Here is a 24,960-nt window from a genome sequence, read left to right as displayed (position 1 = left end):
GGGGCTAGCGGGGAGTTAGGGAGTCCAGAGAAGGAGCCCCTTGCTCACCTTGTAGGATCCAGGATAGTTTCTAACAAAGGACAGGTCCAGGCTGGATTCTGAAAGTGTCAGAGTGATTAAATGCAGAGGTGACAGAAGAGAATTCCAACCAGGGGTCACATGTCCAGAGGCCCCAGGAGCACTTCCTAAGCAGTGACCAATCCTTGGCTATGAGCTCACCATGCTGGGAAAGGTAACCATGGAGGCTGAAGAGGTTGGGGGTTGGGTTCTGGGAGCCTGGCTATCCAGGAATCCTATCAGTGTTTTGTGGAGAGTAGGTGGACCAGACCAGGGCTGAAGGGCCGCCTGGATGGTGTGGGCTGGGTACTAGGTTATCTGCCACAGGGAAATCCGATGGGGGAACTTGAGGGTGGTGATTGGTCAAAAGGGAGCCTGACCTTTATGCTTGTGCTGCTGATGCGGTGGCACCCCACGGCCTGTGTTGAGGGTGGCAGTGATGCAATGCAGACATTTTCAGAAGGCGAGATGTCTGTGGACACAGGTGAGGCATGAGCTCAGAGGGGAGGGGACACTTGTGACGCACAGGCGGAGAGGGAAGACCTGAGCCTGAAATAGCAGGTGAAAACCACCTATACATAGACACTGAAACCATGACTAGAGGTGACTTCTCTCAGAAAGGGCGAAGAAATGAGGGGAGGGTTTAGGAGCACCCCAGGGAATCCCAGCATTTGAGGCTGGCCAGAGAAGGACAGGCCCCAGTATTGATAAAGACAGAGGAGTCAGAAACACCAGCTTTGGAGTGTCATTCTAGAAGCATGTTTTTGGGAGCTCTTGCTTGCAGAAAGGGGCCAAGAATGGTTTCCCCACTTAAGCTCAGGCGACCTCGGCAGCGTGCCGGTCAAAGATGATTATAAAGGAAGGAAGAAAGGAGACCTTGCAGTTGGTTCTCCCACTGCCCTTCCTTTTCAGAATGTTAATCCCATCTGTGCTGGGCAGCCAGCAGAGGTCTTGGAACCAGACTCTATGGGCCTAATCTCATCACAACCCTTTATAAGCTCCATGACCTTTGACAATGTACTTAAGTCCTCTGAGCCCTGATGGTCCCTGATGAGAGATGACAACAGCCATCTCTCAGAGTTGCTGGGAAAATCAAGGATTATGTGGATGAAAGGCACTCAGCCCCTGGAACATAGTAGGGTCTTCATATCCACCATTTACTCTTGAAACAAGTATATACATTTCTGGACATAAAGTCAGGCCCAGGAACACAAGATGAACGATGTAGGATTCTTCCCTTCAGGGAAACTCACAGTGGAGAGAAGGAAGTGGCAAGCAACGGGCAGGGCTGTCCAGTGGAGCTGGAGTGGGCAGTGAGTGCTTTGGGCATTCATGGGCTCTCACTGGTTACGTGGCTATAAACACCAGCTTAGCCTCTCAAGCTCGGGGCGCTTCTGTAAAATGGCGATACTGGCAACTGCCATGGAGTGGGGGGGGGGGGGCGGTCATAGGAAGGGGAGGAGGCTGAAGTGACCGGATTCACGACACTTGTTTCCATGGCCGCTGCTGACATGAAGGCCAGAGGAAGTGAAAACACTGGAGGGAAAGCAAGCCAGCCAGCAAGAGGCCGGGCTGGGATCACTACCCCCTGGCTCCCACGGCCCCGCTGTCCTATCCCCCATGAAGGGGAGCTGCTGAAGGCTTCCCAAACCAAAAGGGAAAACAAGCGCATTCTTGAGATTAGCGGAGGCAAACATGAGCCCGGGCCTCGCGTTCCCATGGCCTGGCCAGGCTGTCCCCAGGAGAGAGGCTGGACAGCCATGGGTAGGAAGAGGCCAAGGATCTGCAGAGGCCACACCTGTGAGAGGCACCCTCGGGTCCCTGTCCTGGCTCAAGGAGCATACTTTGGGTTTTCACTGTTTCCCACGGCCCAGGGCTCAGAGCACAGCTGGGCTCAGCAAACACTTACTGAAAGCTGGACTCGTCCCCCCGCCCCCTCCCCACCTCTGCCCTTATCCACCAACACCTGTCAATGTCTGCATCAGGACTGGGGACAAGAAACAAGGAGGGCAAGTCCTGGCCTTTGCATCCCCTGAGGAGCTCCTGTGGGCCCCAGGGTGCAGCTTGTGCTGAGATCTCGGGAGCTGGTGAGAGGAGCACAAGGCAGGCCTCGAACAGAACAGTGCCCAGGTCAGAGACAGACTATTCATGCAGGTGGATGTTGGGGTCCACTGCTGGCCCAGATGTCCAATCATCTGGGGTCTTAAAAGAATCAGCTTGATGTGTAGAACTTGCCTTTGGCTCTTGTCATCTCTGCTGACCCCATAATGCCTGGTCACTGGAAACCTCAGGACTGTCTCTCTGTTTCTCTCTCTCTCTCTCTCTCACAAACCCACACACACATACACACTCAGCCTCCCTCAGGGTGGATGCATGCAAGAAGATGACAGGTCCTTCTCCAAAGGATGACTTCCTTGGCATAGATTTCAGTGTCAGCCCCTAGGCTGCAGCTACAAGAACCTATCTCCTCTGCCACAGAGGTCTTCCTCATGTGTCTGGCATCTGCAGCGCTGGAATGTCCATCTGTCTGTCCTAGAAGGAAGGCCCCCAAAAACCCATGATCCAGGGGTGTCCCCAAGATGGACCCTGCCTCACAAGCTGGCCCTTCTTTTCTGTTCTTCCCTTCCCCCTTTACAGCATTCTTGCTTCTTCACTGGAGTCTGGATGGAAAGCACAGAGCCCAGGGGAGAGAAGGGCCCACAGCCACTCCTCCTTACAAAGGGGACAGGCAGACAAACCGCGACAGACTGAGGGGCAACTGGGAACAGCCTGGGCTCATCTAGGGAGGATGAGGCGGATAGCTAGAAGCACAGTGACCAAGATAGCAGCCTGAAAGGAGAGGGACGGGGACCTCCACCCACAGAGACATTTCATAGTCGTCATGTTTTGTGGACAACCTCTTTGCCAGTCAGTGCCTATGAGTACTCAGTTGCTACTCTGTATCATTTTTCTCTAAAATAAAAGAAGGGGTAAAAATATGGAGGAAGTAGAAGACATAATCACCCTTCTAAGAAGGCATACCAACATGGGTACAGGGTACAGGCTTATTCTCTGGAACCTAGAGCCTAAGTCACCTCAAAAGTTCCAGGGTGGCTAGCAAGCCTGCAAACCAATATGTAAACCCAAGATCACTACACCACTCCAAGGCCACAGAAGTTGGGTGCATTGTGCTATTGTGCTTCATGTGTTGAGAGGATAAGGAGACGCTTGAGACGGCCCATTCTCTCACACATCGTTCTGGGGAAAACATGGTTTACCCTTGGCTCATATGAGGTAGAAAGACAGCAGCCAGAGAACATCACAAGTCCCACTGGCATGTGGAACAGCAAGTTAGAAAACACCGGTCAAGGGCTGGGGAGATTGCTCTTTGGTAAAGGCAGATAGCCTCTCCTCAGCTACACTTCACCAGTGTGAGAGCTTACACACCCCCGGGGGCTTTGCCCAAGGACAGGTAGGAAGTATCTTAGAAGTGTGACAGCAGAGCAGTCGCCAACAGGTGAAAGGCAGCTAACGGGAACAGAACATGACTTAAAATAGGCATATTAAATTGGAAATAAAAAGCAGGAAGCAGAAGTCACAAAGCACCATGTAAAATTCCTGAGCATGAAGCCTACATCAGCTGAAAGAAAGAACTGGCAGGTGGGTGAACCCTCGGAGCAGCAGAGGCAAGGACAATCAGCGCGCTCTATGGCTGGGTTGAGACTCAGGCCCACGTAGTAGCCTAGAAAGACCAACGCATGTGAACGAAAGGCTGAGGGACACAGGGGGTGGATGAACAGAACTCCCAGAAGCAGAGGCCAAAATGTACAGAGGGAGAAAATCTGCAGAGTAGCTGCAAATGTAACAGAGTTAGACAGAACCTCAGAGGCAACAACTGGGAAAATGAAATGACTTAAGATCAAAGCATCTTCACATGGTAGTGAGAATAAAGAAAACTGAAAGCAAAAGGGGACATGGACAAGAGCTGGACGGAGAGGGCAGGCCATCTGTAAGGCCTAAGAGTCACCTAGCGATCTCCTCCACAGCAAAATGAGATGCGGGACGAGAGGGATGTTTGAGCTCAGATCTGGATATCTAGTCAAAACTGTGACTTCACTACAAGGGTAAAATAATGTTGCTCTCAGTGATACAAGATCTTATGAGCTTTACTAATGCTAACTCTCATTGAAAAACTCCAAGAGGATATAGAAAGAGAAGGATGCTACAATCCTATAAGGGAGACTATGGAACATGGAGTTGCATAAACCAAGGACAGGATCACCAAATTTGGAAGCAACACCACCAAGATACGTAGATACATGTGACTTTCAACAAAATAATGGGTAATTTTTAGAATAATATTCAAATATATTTATCTTATGTTTTACCCAGAAACTCTAGATCAACAGATTAATAAATATATTAATCAATGATTTAATAATTAGTAAATGAAATCCATTAGGTAAAATCCTAATAAAACAAAATGAATATTCCCAAAATTTCAGAACTAGCATTCTAGATGAAATAATATGGTGATGGGTAGGAAGGGAAACTAGGAAGTAACTCATGGCTAAGGAATTGTACTCAGAAAGAAGAGGTAGAAAGTGAAAATGAGCAGGAGGCAAGAAGGTAGAATCAACCAGAAGAATAAACATAGACTATGCAACTTATATATCAAAAGAATTTTTTTCTGTCTGATGAAAGTTAGGAAAAGAGAAAATAATGCAAAAAGATAATAAATAGTAACAGAAAATAGCAATAGAAAGTTCAAGGAAGTCCCAACATAACAGTAATTGGAGGGAACTTGATACTCAACATTAAACTAAATCCATCCATCTAATGACAGACTCTTGGATTTCTTCTTTAAAAAGAAATATGTTGTTCAAGCTAAAACATCACAAACAGAAGAACAAGCAATGTTGGAAAGTAAAGGGATTGATGAAGATAACGACAGATAAAACCTTTAATAAAAGAGGCAATTTATATTTCCTCCAAACTGAACCCGCCACCCCCGGCCACCCCCCCCCCCCCAGAGGGAGAATGAAGATAAAACCCAGTAAACTCACAAAGCTGACAAGGCTCAGGAAATGCAGCAAATTACAAATTCACAAGGTCTCTCCTCAGGGTGAATAAAAACTTGCTGGGGCGAGGACACTCTTCCTTGGAGCTGCCTACCAGTTGTGCAGGGACCTTCAGGGATGCCACCTGGGTAAGTCAGCATCCTGGCCAGGCTTGGCCTTTTAGCAATACAGCTGCCCAGGTAAGTAAATGTTCCTGTAAGTAATCCCAATAAACTCACTGGCTCACCAAGCTACACTTGAGTGGAAACGTTTTGGTGCTCTATCTAGAGGGAATACATACTTTATTCATGTCTTTCCAGGAAAAAAAAAATCACACAATATAAATATATTTTAGGGTAAAAAAATTTCATGAGGAGAAAAAAAAATCTGTATCCTAGTAAAATGAATAATGCATCTATAATACACAAAGATGATACACATGGGCTGGAGAGGTGGCTTAGCAGTTAAGGTGCTTGCCTGTGAAGCCTAAGGACCCATGTTCGACTCTCCAGATCCCACCTTAGCCAGACACACAAAGGTGAGGTAAGCCCAAAGTTGCACATACCCAGTAGGTAGCAAAAGCATCTGGAGTTTGATTTCAGTGGCTGAGGCCCTGGTGTGCCAATTCTCTCCCTCTCTTCTCTCTCTCTGTCTTACTCTCTCTGTCTCTCTCTCTATGTAATAAAAATAAATAAAAGATGATAAACGTGCTAAAGATAGACCTTTAAACATCTCAGTTCAGAGATATTTGCTCAACCATGTTTATAGTGTCTCAATTCATAATAGCTAAAAACTGGAATCAACCCAGGTGCCCATCATTGGATGGATGGATAACCAAGATATGGTCGATCTACACCATGGAAATCTACTCAGCAGTAAGAAAAAATGGTACAATGAAATTTGTAGAAAAATGGTTGAACTTGGAACAGATCATTCTAAGTGAACTTACATAATCACAGAAAGACAACTGTCACACGGTCTCACTGGTCTGCAGTTCCTAACCTGGATCAGCCCGAGTTGCTGACATACCTGAATGGCATCTGGAGGCTTGGACAATAGGGAGGGGAGGGCTTGGGGAAAGAGAAAGGGCAGGGGACACACCACTGGACCCAAATGGAACTGGTACCATAGAATCCTATATTCTAGAAGTCAGACTAAATGGTGGAACCCTCAAAAGGGCCTTAAGGGGAGCACCTGAATCGAAGAGCCCTGAAGAGGTTGAGACAAAACCTAACCTCAAATTTCTCCTGTTTATCTTTCTTCTCTTTTTCTTTTTTTAATTTTCTCTTGGCGCTGGCCTGTAATTCCCTGCACCAGGATGTGGTATACATCCACAATGAGCGGTTGATTAGAGAGACCTACTAGATCTCCAAAACCAAACAAGATAGACTTCTGACAGAGCACTTGGATATCCATCAGAGGTTAATGGTAAGACCCTACTGCTGAAGGCACCATATGCTGTCAGCATGGACCATGGAGAGACCTGGCTGGAATCCAGAAGAAAGCCAGTCCCCAGACGATTAGCCCATGTACTGCTGGAAGGCACTACATGAGCTATTGGGGGGGAAAGTGGCCAACATCTATCTGAACAACTCAAAGTCTAAGTTACTCAGAAGCAAACAACCTGATGTGATGCTCACACAAGTGCAATAGTGGCACACAGCCATGGTGGGTAACCAACTGCTCTTGGGTTGGCTAACAGATCTGTTCAGTGGAAAGGAAACCATATCTAGAACTGGGAAACAAGTCAGAATCATATCCAGATAATGATTTCACTTTCCATTGTCGAGCTCCCACTAACCTTAGACTGTAAAAGGGTCTATACCCTTTTAATTCTCTCTAAATTAATAATGGTTAACCCATTTAACTACTGCAGACTTTATTCTCTGTCGGATAATATGTTTCTCTTTTTCAGAAGGGAGCTGGACCTGAAGAGATAAATGACCCAGTGCACTCCACCCTAGCCCAGGCTGAAACCATAGAGGAATTGGGAAAATGAGCAAGAGTGCTGCTTTCTTAGTAAATCTGATACCAACATGAGGGTGGTGGAGATAGACAATGAGGACCCTCAACGCCTACCAAGCCAGAGATCCAGAGGCTCCTAAGTGCCCATTGCTGAAGTAGACTTAAAATGCTCACAGCATGGCTCAGAGAATTTTGTGGAAGAGGGGGGCAGACAGATTGTTAGAGCCACAACTTGGGACATTTTGTACAGAGACATTGTCTCTCTCCCCGCCCCCATAATTCATGACCCACAATCCCCATGGGGTTGACCTATATGCCCAACGAGGAAGGCCTCTTCAGAAAAGGGACAGGGAGGAGGAAAAGGATGGTACCAACATGTATTGTTTACATACTAAAATATGTCCATATCTAATATATATATATGTGTGTGTGTGTGTGTGTGTATACACATATATATAATTAATCAATCATTAATTAATTAATCAATGTTTTACAAGAAAAATAATAAATCAATCACGTTATAAATTTTGATACATCCTTCTCAGAAACTGATACATCTAGCAGAATAGAAACTGAATAATTAAAGGTTAACGTTACAAAATATTTGGCATCTGACCTTCACTTCATATACATGTCAACACCCATAGAGCTGGGTTAAGTAGAGCTTGTTGAGAGAGGAAAACGGCACTTGGCAGCAGAGTTATCAAGAAAACATGCCCTCTCTAGGTACAAATGGCTTTGCTTGCATTTGACAGCTACACAGCTTTCACCTCCACCATTCTAGCAGCAAAGGACCGTGCCCTGGTGGCGACCTGCAAGCAGGCAGAAACCTTTGTGCCACTCCATGGCTCGCCATCTTTTGAACATCGATGCTGTTTCTTCACCGTCGCTGTGGCAGCAAGGAAAATGAAGCCATCTTTTGACTGGCTGCATGCGCATTCTCTTCCCAGGTTGGCTGCCTCTCCTGATTGGCCACCACGATTTTCACCTTATTTATGTATGTTCAACCAATAAGGGCCCACCCAGGTCTGCATAAACCCATTCTACACGCAGCTCCTCAGTCAGCTGAAGAAACCTGCAGTTAAGTACCCACTGGCAGGGGCACGATGTGTTGCTGGCGCTCGGGCTGCCAGACCTGCTCCTGCCTCTGAAAGCCCTGGATCTGCCTGTGCTTGGGGTGCTGGGCTTGGTCCTTCCCCCGCAGGGCCAGAGCTGCTCTTGTCCCCGGCCTGCCTCCAACCTTGAGGTCAGACCTGCTCATGTGCTTAGACCTTTGGTCTTGGTGCCTGGACTCTCTCTTGCCTGGAGAGAGACCCTCAGCCCCAAGTTCCATCACAAGCCTGGATGGCCTGAGGATGATCCTGCTCCAATGGCACCCTCTGTTCAAATCGGCGGTTCCTGGTTCCTGATTTGTTGGGACCCACTCTGCCAGTGTCCCAAGGACTGGTATCCCAAGGTCTACCAAGAGTTCAGAGCCACAACACCCAATGAACACCCCTTCCACTGTCTCCTGCCACCACCGAAAGTGTTTTAGAGTTCAGACCCGTCACCTTTGTGCTCTTTGGTCAACTTCTAGCTACTGCTGACAGTTCATTTTCCATACACATGCATTCTTATGCAAATAAACTCCTTATTTATACACTCTTCCATGTCTGTACACTTAATTCTTCGTGGTAATTCTTTTTCACTTTAAATACATTGGTTAAGCCATAGAATAAATTATACATTTATATTGAAAACCTTGAAGAAAAGCAAAAACCCCCACAAAGATACAAAAGATACAAAACACAAAATATTATAAATGGAAAAAAAACAATAAAGAACATTTCAATAACATTTAAGAAAATATTAAATTGGTTACTTAGAAACATTAATAAAACTGAAAACCAATCAAGATTGATAAAGGGAAAAAAGACAAAACTACCAGCAAAATACAGTATGAAAGGAGGTCGATTATAATAGAGATGAAATTAATTAATTATATTACAAAAATCTGGAGTAAGTTTTTGAAGAGGATATATATAATACCAAATGTAGGAATAGTCAAGCTAGAAGTGAAGTACCCACTAAAGCCATATAAATTATCTAATTAAAGCATGCCCTGTTCCTATCACTCACCCCAACCACTATTAAAAACCTCCGGCTCCAGTGGCTTTGAGTAAGGCCAACACAATCAGAAGCGGATCCTGCCTTGTATGAGGTGTGCTTCAAAACAGCACAGTCTGGCCAAGGCTCTCCACGAGGCTCATGTACCTGTGATTCCAGGGCTAGATAAAGATCTGATTAAGAAAACAAAATACATCCTTTAAAAACTTTATTGAATCCAAAATGTATTTAAAATGTATGAAAAAGAATACATTATGTCAAAATGGAATTTTAAAAAGTGAGTATATCCCATGTATTAATGGCCTAAGGGAAAAATTATATGATTATGTTATTAGGAGCAAAAAACAGAGCCTAATTAGTGAAGATAAAAATCTAACTTTGATAAAAATCCTTTAGGAAATTTAAAAGAGATAGGCCCTCCTTATCTTGACATGGTTAAAGATTAAAACATGGAGATTAATGCATCATGCCCCATGGGAAACTGAGACATGTAGACTCTTTAGCATAGCCAAAGATGCCTCTCTTCCTGCTTCTACTAAGATTGACCCAGTGCAGCTCCATCCCAGTAAATAAAACAAGAAAGAGAGAAGAGATAAAAGATAGAAAGCTGGGCTGGAGAGATGGCTTAGCGGTTAAGCGCTTGCCTGTGAAGCCTAAGGACCCCGGTTCGAGGCTCAATTCCCCAGGGCCCACGTTAGCCAGATGCACAAGGGGGCGCATGCATCTGGAGTTCATTTGCAGTGGCTGGAAGCCCTAGCGCGCCCATTCTTTCTCTCTCCCTCTTTGCCTCTTTCTCTCTGTCTGTTGTTCTCAAATAAATAAATAAAATAAACAAAAAAAATTTAAAAAAAGATAGAAAGCTGCCAGGTGTGGTGGTGCACTCCTTGAATCCCAGCATTCAGAAGGCAGAAGTAGGAGGATCGCTGTGAGTTTGAATTCCAGGTCTGCCTGGGCTAGAATGAGACCCTACCTCAAGACAAACAAGAAAAAAAAAAAAGAAAGAAAAAAGAAAATGATAGAAGCCAGGCCTGGTGGCCCACTCCTTGAATCCCAGCACTAGGAGACAGAAGTAGGAGGAGCATCATGAGTTTGAGGCCAACCTGAGAGTACACAGTGAATTCCAGATCAGCCTAGTCTACAGCAAGACCCTACCTTGAAAACAAAACAAAACAAAATTAAAGAAAAAAGATAGAAAGGAAACGATCAAAACTATCCTTATTTGTGAATAATTTTATTATGTACATAGAAAGTACAAGGTTGGGTAAACAATAGAAATAGTAAGAGATAGCCAGGCGTGGTGGTGCATGCCTTTAATCCCAGCACTGGGGAGGCAGAGGTAGGAGAATTGTTGTGAGTTCAAGGCCACCCTGAGACTAAATAGTGAATTCCAGGTCAGCCTGGGGTAGGATGAGACCCTACCTCAAAAAACAAAAGACAAAAAGAAAAGTAGTAAGAGACTTAGCAAGATTAGCATTGTAACAATTTTAATATTTTTAATGTTTTTCTTTATAGCAGTAACAGCCACTTAAAATGGAAAAATTCTTAGTTGTTGCAAGAAAACCAACAAAACCAAATGAACAACCACAAGAAAGTGGCTGGGAATTATCTCAACAATGCATCACAAAATAGAATACCTGGGACAAGCTGATAGACCAGTGATAGATTGGGAGAAGATATTTGCAATAGCTAATATCAGAATGTTAAAGGGACTCTTAAAAATCAAAAGGGGTGGATCAGATAGTAGAAATCTGAATAACTGACAATTTTATGAAGAAACATTCTGCTGTATTAGTAATTAGGGAAACATTAGTCTAACAAGATACAACTTTGCAGCTGTTAGAGTATAAAAATTATAAAATTGAATAACAAATGGTGATGGCATAAACATGAGAAGGAACGCTTCAACATCAGTGGTTTTGCGGACTGGTATGGTAACTCTGGGGAACAATCTGGAAGCTATTAGTGAAATTCAGGATGCATATATCCTATGACCCACCCGCTCCATTCCTGATGATGCTGCTCTGGGGAAACTGGCGCTTCATTAAGGAACATATATCTACATACTTAGGGCTGCATATCACAGCATTGCTTCTCAGTAGGGAGTGGAGGCAACCTAGGGCTTAATCATTAAGGAAATGGATAAACAAAGCATTGTTGCAGATAACAAGAAGAATCACATGCTGGAACACATAAAACATGGATGTTTAGAAACACTGTGTTGAGTGACAAAGAAGACAGGAACAGAATGAGTCTGTATGATATCATTTACGTAAATCTAAAACACACACATGCAAACACAAGCAACCATTAAACATTCCAAAGATCTTCCTTTCAAAAGCCCCAGGCAAGAAAACCCAACAGCACCAGTAAACAAACAGTACACTAAAAGAGACTTTAGCAAGCTTTCCAATATAATGCTATGTCCTGAATATGCCTCTCACCCAAATTTATATGACAAATGTCATATGTGGACCAGGCAATCATGTCCTTCTCTAAAGATATCAAATCTGACTGGGCATGGTGGCTGGCATGTGCCTTTAATCCCAGCACTTGGTAGGCAGAGGTAGGAGGATTGCCATGAGTGTTCGAGGCCACCCTGAGACTCCATAGTGAATTCCAGGTCAGCCTGGGCTAGAGTGAGACCCTACCTCAAAAAAAAAAAAAAAAAAAAAAGAAGAAGAAGAAGATATCAAATCTATTGGGACCTTGATCTTAGATTGCTCAGAGAAATGAAAGTTTGTATGAGCCACTAGTCCCATGGCATTTTATACATAGCAGGTTGAACTAAGAATATATCAAGCTATAAAATGGAATACCATTCTGTAAACTATAATCAACAAGAATATGAAACAAAAAATAAGATATCATTCAGGATTGCAACAAAACTATCATTTAAGTATTCTCTTAGGCTGTAGAGACGGCTCAGCAGTTAAAGTCACTTGCTTACAAAGCCTGAAAGCCTGACAGCCAGTGTTTGATTTTCCAACATCCACATAAAGCCAGATACACAAAGTGGTGTGCATGTCTGGAGTTTGTTTTCAGTGATAGGAGGCCCTGGTGTGCCCATGCTCACTCTCTTCCTGTCTACCCTTCTCTCTCTCAAATAAATAAATAAATAAAATTTTAAATGAATTATCTTAAAGAATGTCTAATAGTGAGCAAGGAAGGTGTCTCAGTGGCTAAAAGCACTTTCAGGGTAAGTATGGGACCTGAGAAGTCCTGACTTGCACTGGGTTCTATTCTCCAGCACCCACATAAACAGCTAGGTGTGGCTATATATGCCTGTAACCCAATCCTACGAAAAGCAGAGACTGGAGAATCTCTGGGACTCATTGACCAGAGAGTGTGACTGAAAATGGCAGCTTCGGGATCAGTGAGAGACTCTGTCTCAAGGAAACAAGTGGATGAGTGAAGAAAGAATTCTCAACATTCTCCTTTTGTCTCCATACAGGCTGCACACACCTGCACACACCACATGCACATGCACCAAATGTGTGTGTGTGTGTATGTGTGTGTAAGTTTGTATGTATGGTCTAATAGTTCTGCCCTACTGAATGGCACAAAAGATGATTATCATGAATAGACATCCCATAATCTTTTGTAGGAATATGTAGTAGAATCAAGATATTAATGCTCCCCACAAAGAATCACAATTAAAAGTATAAATGAGGATTATAAAATGCTTAATATATTTATATGGAAATGGATAAGAAAAATAAAGGATCATAAAAAAACTTTCGAAATTGCCCAAGTAGCTACTCAAACATCTAGCAAAGCCACAATAAAAGGGGTTGATAGCTGGTGTTAGGACAGACAAATGGACATTATTCCTGAGGACTTAGCTCAGCTACCTAACCTTGCAAATATGAGAATCTGATATACATAAAGGTGGCCTCACAGGTTACTGTGAATAAGACAGCATTTTTAGAAAACTGTCTTGGAAATAGCTTAATTCAGAGAAAGACTGAAACGAGATCCTTATCTAGTGTAATGCATGGTGATAGGATCCAGGTGGATTAAAACCTTAAGAGTAAAATACAAACTGTAAAGTTCCTAATAGATAACAAATCTCTGTATCCTACAAATGCAAAAGTTTTTTAAATAAATATTAAAATCACAAGCAATAAAGATGGATTTAATTAAATAAAATTTGAAGATTTTCCTCACTGACAAATATCATAGACAAAATTTGAGGCATAAAACTGGAAGGAAATATTTGTAATGTATTAACCAGAAAAGAGTATAAGTTTCTACAAGAACCCCTAAGAAATCAACAATATCCACAAAACCATAGATATCCAACAGAAAAAAAAGGAAAAATTATATGAACAGGAAATCACAAGAAAACTGATATAACTACAATACCTGGTGATTACAGAAATGCAAATTAAAATTACAAGAGATTAAATAACATTTTAATTTAATAAATATACTAAATAACTTTAATATTAAATTAAATAATAAGCATTCTTACAAGATAAGGGAAAAACTAGAGAACTGAGCAATGACATGTTAATGGAACTTTAGAATACTGAGCCTTCCACTTGCTGCTGATGGTCGTGATATAGATTCCGGGGGCTAAATCTGGCAGCAGTTAATTAAGCAAACCTATGCCCAATGATCCAGAGACTTTTTTCACTCCTGAATATATATTTCAAAGCAAAATCCCATTTGGGTCCATAGGAGGACATGTGCGAGCATGCTCACCATCCCATTTTTTTTTTTATCAGGAATGTAGGAACCTGGGGGTCCTTTTATGCGGGGTGGAGTGTCATGTAGCTAGTAAACCAATGGTTTCTGATTGCTCACATAGAGCATTAGAGACATGCCTTTAAAAACAATAGCTCAGTGAGCAGTGGAAGAAGCAAGCTTTGTAGCAAAATATAAATTGAAAGTAGCTACACAGATAAGCAGTGCCACACATTTTATAAGAGCATACAGAAATGTCCATTTATAAAAGCATATGGAAATTGAGAGAAGAGGCGGAGTCACTGAGGAAATAAAATTGAATAAATAAGAGAAAGATCACTGAATTGAAAATAAAAAAGACAGTATTTGTGAACTGAGGAGCTTGACAAACTCAATGTTGTGCACCTGTGCCATCAATTAAGATAAAAGAAACCAGAGCTGGAGAAATGGCTCAGCAGTTAATACACTTGCCTGTTAAGCCTGACAACCTGGGTTCCATTCCTTAAATCCCACATGAAGCCAGATGCACAAAGTGGTGCATATGTCTGGAGTTCCTTTGCAGGAAGTAGTGGAGGGCCCTGGTGTGTACATTTTCTCTTCTCCCCACACTCTCTCTTTGCAAGTAAATTTTTAATAATTTAAAAAAGAAACCAAGGAAAACACGTAGATAAACAAAAAACACTGTATAGGACAAGGATATATGCCAAATTATTAGAGAGGGTACTCTTGGAGAGAGGGGGAATAGAAGTGAAGCTTATTGGTATGAAAGGAAAATAAAGATGATGGGAAAGAAGTTATGCACAGAACAATGGTGAGAAGGATTTGAATTGTGGCCAGTGACACTCAAATCATTGCCAAAAGTTCAAAGAAGACAAAAATTAAAAAAAAAAATTAAGAGAACACAATTTCCCAAAGTAGAAGACCCTAAGGTCATCTAAACCAAGTTCAAAATTGACTTTTGGGCATCAATGAACAAAATAATTAATAAATGGCAAATAATCTATGCTTCATAATCTTAAGAATTCTTTTAATGCTAATGCACTCAAAGAGGACAAAGTAGGTAATGTGGACAGAAATAAAATTATCTTAATAGGATACTCCATATGAGCACCATTGAATTCAAGAAAACAATGGAGGAATGTTATTTAGTAAAGGTCATTTATGCAGATCAATGTTACTTATTAAGAGGTAAAAAGAAGCCAGAGCTACGGATGTAGTTCAGTTCTAGGGTACTTGCCTAACATGCACAAGGTCCTGGCTTCTCTCCTCAGCACTGCAAAGAGGAGGAGAAGGAAAGAAGTCAAAGTATTTCAGTCTGAAGCTCTATAACCAGCCAAACAATCACTCAGATCTGAATACAAGCTGCAGGCAGTTTTAGATATTCTATAATTCAGAAAGCTTTCTATCTACAAACCTCTAAATAATGACCCAAGGATGGACTCCACATCAAAGGAAAAATAAACCCAGAAACATGTTGCTAAAACTAGACATGAATAAGATAATATATTTAAGTATTGGTGATAAAAATTTATAGGCAATAAAGAATAAAAATAGAACTAAGTAAACTATCAATATAACAAGATGAAGGATGGAAACATTAGAAAGAAATAATCCATAAAGGAAAACTTACAGCAAGGTTCCAGTGACATCAGTTTTCAGCACCCATCCCCCCCCCCAGTTCTTTCTAGACTCTCTTTTGCCTCCACCTTCCTTTTTCCTCTTGTTACAATGTATCATCTTTGGAGTAATCACAAGACAGAAAGCCTGCGCAGGCTTGGGGCAGATGCAAGTTTCCCACACATCTTAGACTTGCATCCTTGGATATTTACCTAGTCGCCCTTTCCAAAGCGAATCCTTATACAAGTCTAAGTATTTCTCCAGACTGCTTGTACCACTCCACGTTTCTGGTCTTATTTAGATTTTCTCTTGGGTTTCAAGTAAATGGAGGTTCTGAATTGGGAGGATTTGCACTCTTGCTGGATTTTGCCAATGTCTGGTGTGGTGTACCCCTTACACGCTGCTCCTGGCAACACAAGAGGACTCTCTTCTTCCTCACTGGTACCTAATTTGTCAACACCTTAAAATATTAGCCCATCTGACAGGGGACAATGAAATATTGTTTGTGGATTGGATCTGCATTTCTATAACATCGAATTTGTTTATTAATTTGAAACTTTCTTCTTCTGAGACAGGGTATGTTGAATAGTGGAGAATAGGGATTTTTACACTCCTTAGATATCTTTAAAAAAAAACAAACTCAATTTGAGACCTCTTCCTTAACTTTCATAAGGAAATTTTGATATATTGTTATTTTAATTTCTGAAATATTTAAACTCCTTCCATTTTGTTTTGAAGGAGACAGAGAATAGGAAAGGGGAAAGGAAAAGAGGAGGGAATGGAAAGGGAGGGAAGAGGAGAAGAGAAGAGGGAAAAGGAGAGAAGGGGAGGGGAGGAGAGGGAGGAGAGAGGGAGGAGAGGACCAGATCTACTGATACTAGCAAGATGATAGAAATATGGCTTTGGATTGGGTTACACCTACCTCCTACTTCCTGATGAATCTTTTTGTTAGAGAGAATTTACTGGGGGGAGGGGAAGTACCTGTATGTAATTAGCTAACAACTTTCTTTCTCTTCTGAAATGTCCTCAGTGTGTAAAATATTCTTTCTTTCTGTCTCTCTGTCTCTCTTTTTCGAGGTAGGCTCTTACTCTAGCTCAAGCTGACCTGGAATTCACTCTGGAGTCTCAGACTAGCCTGGAACATGACCATAACGATTATCCTACCTCTGCCTTTTGAGTGCTTAAAGGCATTTGCTACACCCCTCCACCCAGCAAATATTTTATATTTAACTAGTTGTGAATCCCAAAGCTTTTGCTGTATTGCCTGATTCTGAGGCTGATACTGTGGGAAGAGCAAGGCTTTGTGGCTCCAGTATGGGAATTAGTTTTCGGCATTAAAGAAAATAGCCCGCCTACTCCTCCCCCCAATTTCTTCAGGTCCCCATTCCATATGTGAGTTTTCTGTCCAACCTCAAGAGCCTATGCCAAGTGCCTGGCTCTTCACCATGGACCTGGGGCTGAACAGGTACTCATGGTGTTTGCCGTTATAACAAAAGGGACAAAGGACAGGTCTCAGGAAACAACCCTCTCTGACCGTGGTCTGAGGATATGGCTACCTAGATTGCCTCAGTTTCCTGGAAGTCTGCAGCAAGCTGGCTTCAAGTTCAAGCCCGTGCTGGGCCCATGCTGGGTGAGAGCTGACATTAGACGCCCCCAGGAGCCCTAGCCAGAGAGACTCTGGAAGGACTTCCAGTGAGAACACACTGAGATCTCAGAAGGAAGTAACGGGAGAAATTGAGGAGGGTCGTGGGAGAGTTGGATGGAGATGTGGGTCTTTAAGTGTTTCTCCATGGTCACGTGTTTTTGATAAGGAATCCCATGCTTTGATAAGGAACAGCCCCAGGAGGCACTGGGGCAGTGAACTCACCTTTCTCTCCAGCTGCCTTTCAGAAGAATTGTTATTTTCTGCTAGTAAAGCAACATCACACACTGAGATAGTTCCCTTTGGATACAGCTAAATGCCTTATCGTGAACAAGACTCACCCATCTAATTTAAGAGATGGTAAGTACAGAACAGCTTGAATGGCAATAAAGTTACAGGAGAAAACAATTAAAGTCATACACATGTGCAGTTACAGACTAATGTACAAAAAAAAATTCTTGCTTTGGAATGAAACCAAATGATCGCCTGGATCCTAAGTGAAGTGATATTGTTCCAATTTTTCCTTTATCAGACAAAAGAAAAGGTCTTTCCATGTAGCCTTTGACATCAAGTTAATTTAAAGAAGATTTGGGAATATGGTATGGGATCAGATGCCTTTGCAAATTCCTCACTGTTTTCATTTGAAATCTCTCATTTATGCTCAGATTTCCGATTAGAAATCTAATGACTTTTTCTTTAAGGGAAGTTGGCAAGCTGGCTTGGTTTAAACACAAATCTCCCAAAGGTGAAAGATCAGACATCATTATAAATATAGAAAATATTCCCATTGTCCTTTCGAGATGTTTCTTCTTGAAGACGCGAGGATGTTTCTGAACAGCAGATGCGTTTTGGTAAAAACAAAAGTTGGAAAATATGTGCAACTCTTGACATTGGAGCTGCTTCCTGGACTGTGTCAGGCTTTGCGGCTGCCCGGAGTAACTGAGACCATTCTATATGTGGCAGTGAGCTTGTTGGAAAATGCCTCGGCAAGAGCAACCAGCTCATCTGCTGCCTGGTGACTCCCACTTCAACTGTGGGCAAGTCCCTTCTCCTTGGACTTCAGGATCTCTGTCTCCTAAGTTCAGAAGGTGGCCTCCATGACCTATGTGGGCTCTTCAAGCATGAATAGTCTCTGAATATATGGCTCACCAGCATATTAAATAGGTTTTACATTGAGTTAAGCAAAATATATTCCAGCTAGCAAAATATCAGATTGCTGGGTAACTCCACAAATTATCCAGTGCAATCAAACAACAACCCATTTTCCATGAGCAGCAACCCCAAATGATCTAACATCATCTGCTTTTCTGCCTGTCCCTCCCAGTGCAGACGAGCCCAATTCAAAGAGCCAATAATGTAGAAAAATAAAGATTTGCCCCGGTACTGTGAAAACAAGCTGAGAATCTCTGTCCACAGCATGTCTTTGCTGAAAATTGAGGGAGCGCTGTGGCTCCCCTTTCAACATGGGCTGAGGTTCCTCTGAAAGCCTTCAGATTTGGGACCATACCTTACTCACCAGCTGTATATCAGGCCCTGAGGAAATGCAAAGTAACTACTGAATAAATGAGATGGAAGAAATAGATCCCAGGGGTTCCTTCGCGTTCACTCAGAGATCTGTGCTGATGATGCAGAGGGGGTTATTTGTCTAGAAGATATGGTGGCTCAGCAAGGATGTAACATTTAGCAAGGCCATACTTTACTTATTACTCAATTTGTTCATTTGGACTATACTTTAGGGTAAATTGGGAAGGAAATGCTTTAGGCAGGAAGCTGTCTTCCCCAAACACCTCCAGATGCAGTAGACACCAAGGGTGACGGATGCCGTGATGCCCGGGGGCTTCCCACCGAAATGTCCAGTACAGAGGGGAAGTATTTTTTCTCACAGATCAAGTTGCGCAGTCATCACAGGGGTAGGAAGCACCATGCCCCGGGTATAACTATGTGTGTGCTCCTGGCACAAAGCTACCAACGCACACTTTTTTCCCTGGTGGGGATGAGGGTGGGCAGCATAAGCTTTGGACTGAGCGAGGCTGTGTTCTTATCCTGGGGATGAGGGAAGACACTGAGGAACCTGTGACATGTGATCTCTGATCAAGAAGGATAACCCTCCCTTGCTCACTTTACATGTGACTGTGAGAAGACCTCCATAAATGGCTGCAGCTTGTACAATCCATTTACCTCTTTGTTATTCCAACCTATTTTAAGTTGGCCTCTCTTGGCTTTCTTGGCAGGCTGAGTTCGCCCCTTACAAACACAAGGAACATATTTTCTTTGTCAGCCCAAAGCAGTTGAACAAGTCCATACAGATGACCCCTGACCTTCCCCAGGAGTGGAGTCGGGGGTCATCACACACGGAGGCTCCGCACACACACAGAGGCAGGGGAGAGTCCGTGCAGTTGGAGAAGTCTGGGGCAAATGTTAGGACAGAATAGACAGGACCTTAAATCAGTTTTGCCACTCAGACACCAAGGATCCTCGAGGCTTGACAAACCTGGCCTTTCCAGACCTTGCCGATGATGACGGGAGTTGAGAGAGTCAGTTTAAATTTCCTGACCTACTTGTCGTGGCCTGACTGGGAACATTTCTCATTCAAACCACAAGTCTCACTGAGGAATCATGTCTGGGCAGGTATATGCATAAGCGAGCATGTGTGCAGACGCACACACCACACATACATATGTGCCAGTAAATGTGACAAAACAGCAGCTTCCCAGGCTAAAGTTAGTCTCAACCTGTCTTTAAAAAGTGAAGGGATAGAGACATAGCAAAGAAAACATGAAACATATATGTACATAGTGATTCTTTGAAGAGAAAACTTGCTTCAAAAGTGAGAAACAGTTTTATGAAATAAGAGCTAAAAGGAAAAAAAGACTCGGTTAAAAAATTCCCCTTATAAACTGACCAAACTGGAATATTAAAAGCTCCAAAACATGACAAAACACTGAAATGTCAAGCATATGTTTAGGATATGTACACATACTATGCAAATATCAAGCATGCGATACCTTATTTAACACAATAACTAACATTAAAATCAATAATCGCATAATTCCTTTCCTGTGTGGCACTTTCACTTTGTGAGGCAATTTCTCATTGTACTTCTAGCAAACTTCTTTGGAAGGCACTACAAAATATCAGCCAAATAGATGGACCTGAATATAACATGGACGCATTGTTCACAAAAGCATTCCCACGTAAGGGTTGAGCGTGGAGGCCAAAGGAACATTACACTGACTAGAAAAAAAAAAAAAATGGACTTGGATCTGCCTGGCCTATTCCAGGCTTTCAATGTTGTGTGGAAATAATATTGCTTTCTCAGGAAAGTGAGTTCATTTTAAAGAAAACTCATCTTTTACCTGGCTCATGAGAGATACCAGTGCACGTAGGTTTCAATCTCTGCTGTGAAAAAGAGGAAGAGCGAGACCCCAATTTCTGGTGTGCTGTCGATGTTGCAAAAGTATCAGCTAGCCAGTATTATTGGCTATCTTCGAGTTGACAAGAATGCGGGATTAAGTTTCTTTAGGGCAATTACACTTTTGATGACCCCTCTGCATATAAAACATGTTAGCTAATGGGGGTGCGGAGGGGCAGGCTTAAGTGTTTGATCAGGAAATCCTGCGTGAGCATATTGGATGGAAATTTGATTAGTAGCCTTAGTGACGGGCGATCAGATCCTTCAGGTCTACACAATCAGATCTGGCAGGACTTGCCTTCTTGACTCTTTGAAGGAGGCAAACATTTGTACAGAATCAAGACAGTGCTGGGTCCTTAATATGTTTTTTTTTCTGGGTCCTTTTCTTTAAGATTTGCAGACCAAAATTTACAATGTACCTTTCATTTTCTTTCAACAATATGTTTGTAGTTTCCTTAATGTTGAGGAACAAAATAAACATCAGCCTTTCCCTGAAAATGTGAAGAGAGAGGACATAGAAATAATTAAAAAAAAAAAAGAGTCAGAGATTATTGTAAGAATAATGACATATACATGCTTTTTATCACACTTGAAACATTGCTGCAAGATCTCAAAATGACCCTGACAAGGTCTAATTGTGACAGAAAAGGAACTGCCTGATAGCATGAAGTGGCAGGTCATAGGCTAGGATTTGAACCTGGGCATGTGGGCTTTTGACCACTCTACTCGCTGGCCACCCAGATGGGGTGAGATAATACTTGCAGAGAGCCCTGGTTCTCAAGGAGAAGCAGCTCTGTCTGCCCTTGTTCCCCAGTCAGTCTGCGCAAGGCTTTACACTCATCACTGCTTGCAGTTCTCAACAACCTGTAGGAAAGGCTGCGATGTCCATGTGACACACCACTGATCCTCTGATCACGGAGCGTTGAAGAAGCATGCTCATGGTCATAGGCAAAGAGGAAAATGCAGCAGACTTAATCTTCCATCTATCTATTGCCAGAGCCCTTTCTCCCCACTTTCTTCCCAAGAAAAAAATTAGGCTTGGAGGAGAGAAGGAAAGACTCACCTCGACATTATTTGAGGGTCAAATAGGAGTTAAAATAATGAATTTGCATTGTACAGATTTGTTAATGCATTTGTTTGGGGAGGAACAGGATCCAGTTTCCGTGATTAGGTGTATTCAATTAAGCCAACAGGTACTTTTCCATGTGCTGGATCTCCAGCAGCGAGCAGCAGGAAGCAGTACCAGCCCGATCCAGCATTGTTTAGAATACAGCCTCTCACACGCGCAAGCGTGTGCACGGCGCTCACACTCACCCATGAGCTCTATGTCTCTCTTTTCTCTTTTTCCATGTGGACTGTGAGGTCCCCCAGTACCTCTTTCAGTGACCATAAAACAAAGATATGTTTATAAAGAAAATCAAACAAAACAGCCCTGAAATCTCCCACCAGAAAAAAGTGATACAAAAAAAGAAAAGAAAGAGTTCAGCGTCGGATTGACCCCGAGTCACAGAGAAGTCAATTCATTGTGATGGCCAGCATGGATCGATTATTCTGGGAAATCTACAACGTGACTTTAACCCTGCAGTCTGACAAGTGGACATACGTCAAATGCGCCAGCCCTTTCTGAAGGAGTGAGAGAGCATGGGGCTCCACCCGCCCAACAGCTCACCTGAACCTCATGGCCTCGACCCATAGGGGAGACACCGCCGTTCTCTCCCTCATCTGGGAAGCTGCCTTCCATCATTTCAAAATATCTTCCTTCTGGTAAATTCATATCCCACAAGTGAAATGTAGTTTCAAAGTACAACAGTGAAATTAAAACAGCAACCTGTATTTTCTGCACGGAGGACCCATATGTATATCAGTTAAGTCTATGTCTGAATGAATTGAACTAATTTCCTTAAGATTTAATTGCTTCCTTTGAAAGTTTTTACCCATCATACAAATAATTCATAGCAGATAAGACAAGCACTTTCCCAGTCCTTCCACCAGGCAGAGCCGCCACTTACAGAGCATTTTATTTCTGATGTTGTCAGTCTAATATATAATTATAATCACGGGACAAAATCAAAATTGCCATGCTAATTTCTGAAAATGAATGGTTTTTTTCCAGATTATATGAAGCCAGTATATACCCTTATAGAAAGTTCAGGAAAAACAAACAGAATAGTACAAAGAAAAATATGAAAATTCCCGATAGCCTACCCCTCAGCAAGAAACCCTCTGAGTAGGGATTCCAGGGTTTGGGCTGGCTCCGCTCTCCAGCGTCAGGTCAGGTCCTTAGCTCCAGAACCCTGCTGTCCTGACTCAGTGTCCTGTGACAGGGGATAAGGGAGTGTCCTCCATCAATGCTACAAATGCCTCCGCCCAAGTCCAGGATGCGAGCCCCCGACCCTGGGGCAGCATACCCACCCTGTACTCATTCTTCTTGGCTACTTTATGTCAAAATATTCATATTTGTTTTTGACTTATTAGCTAATGTCCATTGCCGGCCACTCCCTGAGGCACCTTTAGAAACATATTTCGGACCTAATTATAGCAGATTATTATTGAATGACCAAATAGGGACGGCAGACCCCATCACACTCAGGAAACTCTGCCTCTCTTACAAAATGGGACTCTTTTTCTTTTCTTTTTTTTTTTTTTAACACCATCCAATGATGTCACCCGTTTGCGGTTTCTCTGGGACTTTATTAAAATGTTTGTGACGGAGCCAATGTAAACCATCCTAAATCCAACACAGAGCTGAAAGGACTGATTTTAGGGAATGTGAAGATATGGATCATTGGGCCTGTCGAAGCCCCATCTTGAGCCAATTATTGGTGTCATCTTGAGCCAATTTAATCAATCCAAGAGGGATTGGGGGTAGAAGGGGGAGCAGGCAGGGGTTGCGAGTGTTGGTCAAACGTGCTGGCTCAAATGCTTGTGTCATGAAAGATATGGAGCCCCAGCTTTCTGGATTTCAGTTGCTGTTCTAACATGTACTTTCATCCTGGGTTTCCTATGTCACACGGGCTTCAGCTCTATTATTGGGTTTATTTGAAATTACTGAATGGTACTGGCCTTGGTTTGAAAAATGAAGCCTCAGAAAGTCTTGAAGGTCACGTTCCCTGTGGAGATGGTCTTGGGAAGGCAGACCTCACAGATACCGCTAACACCTGGGCCGCTAGGACACCCAGGGAAACAGCCTCCCTAACCCTCTCTCCCCAGACAGGCTGGACGAGCAAGATGCTTAGAAACAGATACCAGCCACTAGCAACAGCCTGGAGTATTTATTTATCATGGGGTTTTTCTTTTCTTTTCTTTTTAATTGGGCCTCCAGCACAACAAATCATAAAGTGGATGTTTTTCTCACTTAAAAAAAAAAAAAAGACAACTAGAAAGCAGAGGCTTAGATGTGCCATCACTGGAAACATTTGATCATGCCAAAATCTAAAGTTACCTCAAATGGGGTGATGCAAATTCAGGCAAGACCCAAACAGAAAATTATATATGGCCTTCATAGAAAAGGGTTGCTATACGTGGTACACAGTTATTTACCCAGATATCATATATCTATCTATCTATCTATCTATCTATCTATCTATCTATCTATCTATCTATATACACACATATATATATGTATATATGTATATGTGTATATGTGTGTGTATATATATATATATATATATATATATATATATATATATATATACATACATATTTCTCTATGCTGAAAAGGACATGTGGGGTGGCACCAGACCTGGCATACTGACCATTCTCCCAGCTTCTCTCTTTCAAAGGACTCCTTCTCCTTCCCAGGGCAGCCCTTCACATTTTTCATGCTACAAAAAGAATCTGAGCTGCCTCATGTGTGTAGTTTGTGTGTTTGGATAAATAACATCCATGAGCATTCTCAATCAGTTCTCCAGAGCTGGCTATTTGTCTTGGATATGGGCGCTGTGCAAGCCTGGCGTGCCCGCGGTTTTGGTAGGGCAGCAGGAAGCCTTGTCACAGTGCTTCTCTGTGTGAACTCCAGGCCATGAAGTAGAATGTAGGCCAATAGATAATACAACCATTTTCACCCCCATGAAATGGAAGGGCAAAGCCCTCTTGAGTTTTGGAATGCACACTCACTGTCAGCCCACAAAGAAGGTATCCAAAACCTTAAGCCAGGAACGTAGCATACGAATCTGACAACCGCCCCGACGTTCCCAAATTGAATCACTTTAAGGAATTCTACCTCTTCGACCCCTGAATTATTTTCAGAAAACAATGGATGTTGAATTCATCTCTTCCTATAATATGTAATCTGAACGTTGTTTTGATTGAAACTGACTTTCCTTTTATTTTAACTTGTTTCTCAAGACTTTGATCGGTAAATTTGTAATTTCTACAAACCTAATAGACTTCTGGGATAACAAAGGAGCTTCATCATTCCAAATGTGTTTGAA

General features: G+C 42.6%; 1 pseudogene; it reads left to right on the top strand.

Moving 5' to 3' along the window:
- Nucleotides 1–393: 393 nt before the first annotated feature.
- Nucleotides 394–24,960, top strand: part of LOC101617040 — a 50,428-nt pseudogene continuing 25,861 nt past the window's right edge.

Source organism: Jaculus jaculus, chromosome 17, assembly GCF_020740685.1.
Source record: "Jaculus jaculus isolate mJacJac1 chromosome 17, mJacJac1.mat.Y.cur, whole genome shotgun sequence".
Lineage (NCBI taxonomy): Eukaryota > Metazoa > Chordata > Mammalia > Rodentia > Dipodidae > Jaculus > Jaculus jaculus.
This window is presented reverse-complemented; position numbering and strand designations above follow the sequence as displayed.